Here is a 6437-nt window from a genome sequence, read left to right as displayed (position 1 = left end):
TTTTTTATTCGTTTAGGGAGTTGATTGATGATTTTGATAATTTGAAGTCCTAATTTATTTTGAAATTTTAGTTTGAAGCTTTAGTTATAATTAATGTTATGCCTTAAACTTAGTGTTGGTAAATACTTTATTTTTCAACCAAAATTGAAGAAGAATTTTAAACTTATTATCTTAAATCTGATGTATGGAATTTTTTTACAAATTCAGGTCAAGCTGCAGTGTACAACAAATTCGATGTGGTGAGTTTATTATTTTATAGGTGCATCATTTCAAGCTCAAATGATAGGATTCTAATTAAAAAATAGTAAAAGTTTATTTCTTAGTACATTATCACAACATAGTGCTGAACAAACTACATCTTTGTAGTTTGAAGTATAGTAAAAGGTCTAGAAATATCAATCTTATATGTTCACTCCAGTAATCTATTGGCATTTTCACATTTTGCACGATTTATATCTTGCATAAGTTATAGAAGATTTTGATAATTTATTTTTCATTCCATTTGGATTTTGTTTTTTTATTTTCTAATTTCGATTTTGATTTTTTTTCTAATTGCACATTGTGGTACCCTTGTTTGCTTTATACCTCCTATTATTTTTTAGGAAATAAGTGGATGAATTTCAATATCATGTGATCCTTAGAACACATTTGAAAGGACATGATAGCTTCTGTTGTGTGGAATACAGATTGCTGGTCCATCAATTTTATATAAATTTAATAGTCTTTTGTGTTTATATTTACTGTGGGCTTTGACCCAACGGACTACTAAATGTTTCCTCTAGCACGTGTATGCATACCAAGTAAAATTCGTACATTCATGTATAACTAATCTGCAATAGAGTTTCAAAGGACCCTTGTTCATATATAATCGGAGAAGATACATCTGAACAAAAGATAACACAAAAAGTAGGCAACATCTTACATGAGAATTGACACACCTACGGCTACACCGATAAAAAAAAACTACTTCAATACAACATTTGGAATACAGAGCATGAACTATCAACATATGTAGGTGTTGTGTCCCACAAAAACATGCTTATTTACATAGGTAAGTAATACAGAAGCTGCACGAACCGCCTTATTTCAATACAACATCTGGAATACAGAGCATGAACTATCAACATATGTAGGTGTTGTAGGTGTTGTGTTCCACAAAAGCAAGCCTATTTACATAGCTAAGTAATACAGAAGCTGCATGAACCGCCTTTCAAGGCGGTGATCACCATAGAAAACAGTCAGCTAAATATTCTCCAGGGGAAAAACACCTTTTCTAGCAGCCATTTTCTTCAGCCTTTTTTTTGGTTCAGTTCTTTCGGCTGGAAATTGTTCAGGAGCAGAAGTCCTGCAGCAAATGAGGAAACGGAAAATACTGTCAGCAAATAAATAACAAAAATACATGTATTACACAAAGGAAAAGAGCAGACAATATACATAGGCTCTGAAAACACACCACTTGCAGTCAAGTTTTTCAAGGCTTTTGAGAAGTTAGCCTTTGCTTGTTTCAAGCTATCTCTTTCTTCCTTGGCGGTGCACAAATCAGCTTCAGCGTGTGCAAACCTTGAACTGAGGTCCTCCGATTGTCCTTCTAGTTCTTTCACCCTGGCCTCTAAAGCTCCATACAAAGGCATGTTCATTTAAGGACTACCATCTATAAAAGGGAGGGATATTAGATCATCACTGCAGGGGAAAAAGGATTCAAAATCTATATCATCGCTTTCAGGTAATCGACAGCCAAGGTTAGCCTTTGGTTAAGTAAGGAGGCTTGTAGATTCTTGAAAAGGGATCTTATAATTGACATCAATAACAGTGAATCTGTGAACTGTTCTGAGGTGATGCAACATGGCTAGGGAGGCAAAATGCTTAGCTTCTTTATGGCTGCCAGTACTTGTTCCTCTAAAAACACGAACAACATGAACCCCTTGTTCATCCAAGCATGGTATAGAAAGATGGGAGCCATATTCGTTTGTCTGAGGATCAAATAAATCTTGAAAGGTGGGAGGCGGCAAGCTGAGCCGTGATAGGAAGTCAGGTAGGATGTTGGTGAAAGGAACAATCAAGGTGAACATCTACATTAAAGTGGAAAAATTAGCAAACTTTAAGAAAAGAAAAAAATAAGTAAAGAAAGCTGCCTAAGGAGGGAAGAAAGTATAAAGCTATTCCAAAAGTACTGTCAAAAGGATAGAGTCAGCAGGAAACTAACTGTATAAAAACCTGAAGAAGTTTTGTAGGGTTGAGAGAAAAAGGAATACTGATTTAAATGTGCCGGAAATGAGGGGGGTAGTGGCCTTTTATAGAAAGTAATAAGGAATAAGTAATGAATCATAAATGAATTAAAATGATGATCTTTGGTGAGCACACCAAGCACTAAATGTAGGTCATAAGTGGGCTTAAACACTAATTTATTGCTTTCTCATTTACCTATGCACTTAGAGGTTAATATCTTGACAGAAAATAGTAGCATAAGGAGGCTGGATAATATATGCCTTAAAGGAAATAAGTCAAAGCATACAAAAATAAATTGCCTCCAAAATGCAGGTATTAAATACAACTGTGTTTATATATAACATGAAAAGACTGGGAGCTCAAAATGTAAAACTTAAGTAGCTAAAACAAAGAAATAAGTAAGCTTGGACTTAGTTCCAACCAACAATAATAAATCTAGGGGGTTGGCATCAATTGTAACAGGGCAGACATGGAATCTAAAAATATTACACCATACATTAATTGAGATTTGAAAAGATTTTTCAGAAAATGAAAATCTAGACAAAATAAAACTCCAGGCATAGAATCTGAAAGATTACACCATACATTAATTGAGATTTGAAAAGATTTTTCAGAAAATTAAAATATAGGCAAAATAAAAAGAGAGGAACATAGTTCTATTTACTTGAAGTTCTATATTGCAAAATCAACAACATGCCTTCAGATTTCTTCCTTTTGATTTGCCCGCAACTCTACACTCACCTCATATTAGGGGTCTTTTCATGGCTGGATTTGATAACTTTGAAGCTAAAAAAGCAGTCAATTAATTCAAAAGCACATATGGAAAACTGCTAAATTTAGAAACAACACCCAAAAGAACAAACAAACTCACATATATCACTCTAGGCAGAACTTTTCAGATCATCCAATAAACGGACGGACAGATGCAAAGATAACACCCAAAGCAAAAACAAACTCATCAATATTTCACATAGTTAAAGAGAAGGGAAAAGATATAAAGATAGGAAATAAAGAAGAGAACATCTACCTTTGAAAGCATAAAAGGAAAACGAAGAGCAATCCAATTTGAACAGGGGTGAGATGAATGTATATTGAAAACGCTGGAAGCACTGAAATCACCATATTTAAGTCGGTTATATCAGCCACATGAGAAAAAAAGACTAAGAAAGGCCAAAATTGGTATCATTTTTTAAACATTAAACCTACATTAGTGCTATTTTGTAGGGAATAGCCAATTATTCTAATACAGAGCAATTCCATTTACTTTGTAACACTGCCCAAGCAGCAAAATTTCCTGTTTCAATGAAGAAACATGCAAAATAAATAAATAAATCCTAAAATGCGTATTGAAGCCTTTTTTAATTCAATATAACTTTTAAGACTACATTCGTGCATGAATAGTATGTAAAACATAGATAGAATCACATCCTATTGCTAAACAAATAATGTTACAAAAATTATGGAAATTGAAGAATCTCCCTAAAAACTTCATACATTGTAATGTCATTAACATGTTAGAAATATCAAGTGCAACATGAACAGTCCGTATGACATTTCATCGAACATATGAAATGCAATAAGTGTCCTGTTCCCATTCTGTTAGTTTGAATTTCTAGTCATAGCTACTCTTTAAGTAAGAGTCTAAAATATCGTATGGTATCCTAAAGTGGAATTAGTTAATAATATTTTCTAATTGTAAGAGGAGCATAGTTCTATTTACTTGAAGTTCTATATTGCAAAATCAACAATATAACTTCAGATTTCTTCCTTTTGATTTGCCCGTTACTCTACACTCACCTCCTATTAGGGGTCTTTTCATGGCTGGATTTGATAACTCTGAAGCTAAAAAAGCAGTCAATTAACTGAAAAGCACATATGTAAATTTAGAAAGAACACCAAAAAAAAACAAACTCACATATATTACTCTAGGCAAAAAAATTTAGATCATCCAATAAATCCGGACTAACAGATACAAAGATAACACCAAAGCAAAAACAAACCCATCAATATTGCACATAGTTAAAGAGACGAGAAAAGATATAAAGGCAAATTTGAACAGGGGTGAGATGAATGTCTATTGAAAACGCTTGAAGTACTAAAATCACCATATTTAAGTCGGTTATATCATCCATAGGAGAAAAAAAGACTAAGAAATGCCTAAATTGGTACCATTTTTTAAACGGTAATCTTATATTGGTTCTATTTTGTAGGTAATAGCCAATTATTGTCATACAGAGCAATTCCATTTACTTGAGAACTCTGAAGCTAAAAAAGCAGTCAATTAATTGAAAAGCACATATGAAAGCTGCTAAATTTAGAAAGAACACCAAAAAAATCACATATATTACTCTAGATAAAACTTTTCAGATCATCCAATAAATCCTGACTGAAAGATGCAAAGATAACACCCAAAGCAAAAACAAACCCATCAATATTGCACATAGTTAAAGAGAAGAGAAAAGATATAAACATAAATTTGAACAGGGTGAGATGAATGTCTATTGAAAACGTTGGAAGTACTGAAATCACCATATTTAAGTCGGTTATATCATCCACAGGAGAGAAAAAAGACTAAGAAATGCCTAAATTGGTACCAATTTTTAAACGTTAATCCTATATTGGTTCTATTTTGTAGGTAATAGCCAATTATTGTCATACAGAGCAATTCCATTTACTTGTAACATGCCCAAACAACAAATTTTATTGTTTCAATGAATAAACCTGCAAAATAAATAAACAAAAAAATCATAATCTGGGTATTGAAGCCTTGTTGAATTCAATTTTATATTAATTGTAATCATAGTTATTTTTGTACGGTTTTAAGACATAATATTTTGCTTTTTTATTTAACTATTTAAGTTTTTTTTTCACATTCAAAGATAAACATCAAATTTATTTGTATAAAAAAATAACACAAAAGAAAATGCATTTTCTAAAGGTAGGGCTGTGGAGATGGTGAAGATAATACACACCCAATTGCTTAAAACATACATATCTTTTTTTTTCCATTTTCTCATATATCATTCAATGCAAAAAAGAAAAACCACATATCTCCCCCTTTACATTCATCTATTGTAAACGGTTCCCCCGAGTTTAAACATTATTCAATAAACAAACAATTCAAACAAATATTGAGAAATTATTTTGAAAAGATAAAAAAATTCAAATTTTATTAACAACAGATCAATCCATGAAAAGAGAATTAAAACCCAAAGAGCTTACCTAAGAAAAAAAAAAGAGGGAGAAAACCTTGATCGAGAGGGGCATGCAAGGGAAGATTTTCCATCTACAGGGTAAAACGATTATGTGAGCAAGCAGACAACACCAAAAGTAAAATAGATCTACAAAAAAAATTAAGAACAGAAAATCAAACCTGACGAAAAGATCGATCTGAAAGAAAAGCCACTTAAGAGAGAAGATGCCCAATCCAGAAAATATCGCACAGAGACAGAAGCGCAAACAGAAGCGATATGAAAGAGAATACAAAAAAAGAAGAAAGTCGTAGATGACAGGAGAGGAGAAGAGAGGAAAGAATTTTGTGTGGCTCAAGAGAAAAGAAATACCTAGAAGCTTTAAACAATCAAACGGTGTCGTTTTCGTGTGCAAGGACTGGAAATTATTGGTGAATGCCAAGGGTAATACAGTCAGTCCGAATTTAAGGGTAACATTGGAACAAATTGGGGAAAAATTTATGATTCTACTGTTCCTTACCCATCACTTTTATATGTATATATAATTTATATAATTGTCTCAAATCTTCCTCTTTTATCTGAAATGGGGTTCGTTGGTGAGCTACAATCCATCCAACTGCATTGTTTTGACTTGCCTCTTAACCTTTGTGAATGAAATTCAATTACATGTTAAGAACATGGATAATATTATATAATTTCATATGGTATCTTGAAACTTTTTTTTAATTCAATTTTGACCTTGATGCTCAAATGCGGTGAAGAAATTGGTGGTTTAGGTGGCCATGGAGTGCTTTTACTTGTCAAGTAAAGAGAAAAATTCAGAAGCAAAGACTTCAAAATCAGTTTCTGCCCGCTCTAAATTTTGTCTACTTTGTTGTGAATTACAACTGATCATAAAAGAATTGGGTCGGAGTTCAATTCCCAAAATATATCAGATCATAAAAAAAAATTATACAGTAACATTACTATCATACATTGGAGAGAGATAGGAGAGAAAATTAAAGAGAGAAGTGAGGAGTT

The 6437-nt window shown here is 32.5% G+C and overlaps 1 long non-coding RNA gene across 14 annotated transcripts; it reads right to left on the bottom strand.

The window, feature by feature from the left end:
• Positions 1–836: 836 nt before the first annotated feature.
• On the bottom strand, positions 837–5773 carry LOC136200839 (uncharacterized). Of its 14 annotated transcripts, XR_010673556.1 has the most exons (10): positions 5600–5765; positions 5449–5512; positions 4821–4947; positions 4024–4088; positions 3433–3520; positions 3254–3335; positions 3098–3117; positions 2891–3012; positions 1454–2069; positions 837–1345 (listed from the first exon to the last, which is right to left on the bottom strand). It is a non-coding gene; the product is annotated as an uncharacterized lncRNA (long non-coding RNA). The 14 variants fall into 14 exon arrangements; XR_010673553.1 differs by having other exon boundaries at positions 4024–4947; positions 5600–5770; XR_010673560.1 differs by lacking the exon at positions 3433–3520.
• Positions 5774–6437: the final 664 nt, after the last annotated feature.

The sequence above is a fragment of the Euphorbia lathyris genome, chromosome 7 (assembly GCF_963576675.1).
Source record: "Euphorbia lathyris chromosome 7, ddEupLath1.1, whole genome shotgun sequence".
NCBI classification, from domain to species: domain Eukaryota; kingdom Viridiplantae; phylum Streptophyta; class Magnoliopsida; order Malpighiales; family Euphorbiaceae; genus Euphorbia; species Euphorbia lathyris.
The sequence above is the reverse complement of the archived record's forward strand: the minus strand, read 5'-3'. Positions and strand labels throughout refer to the sequence as shown.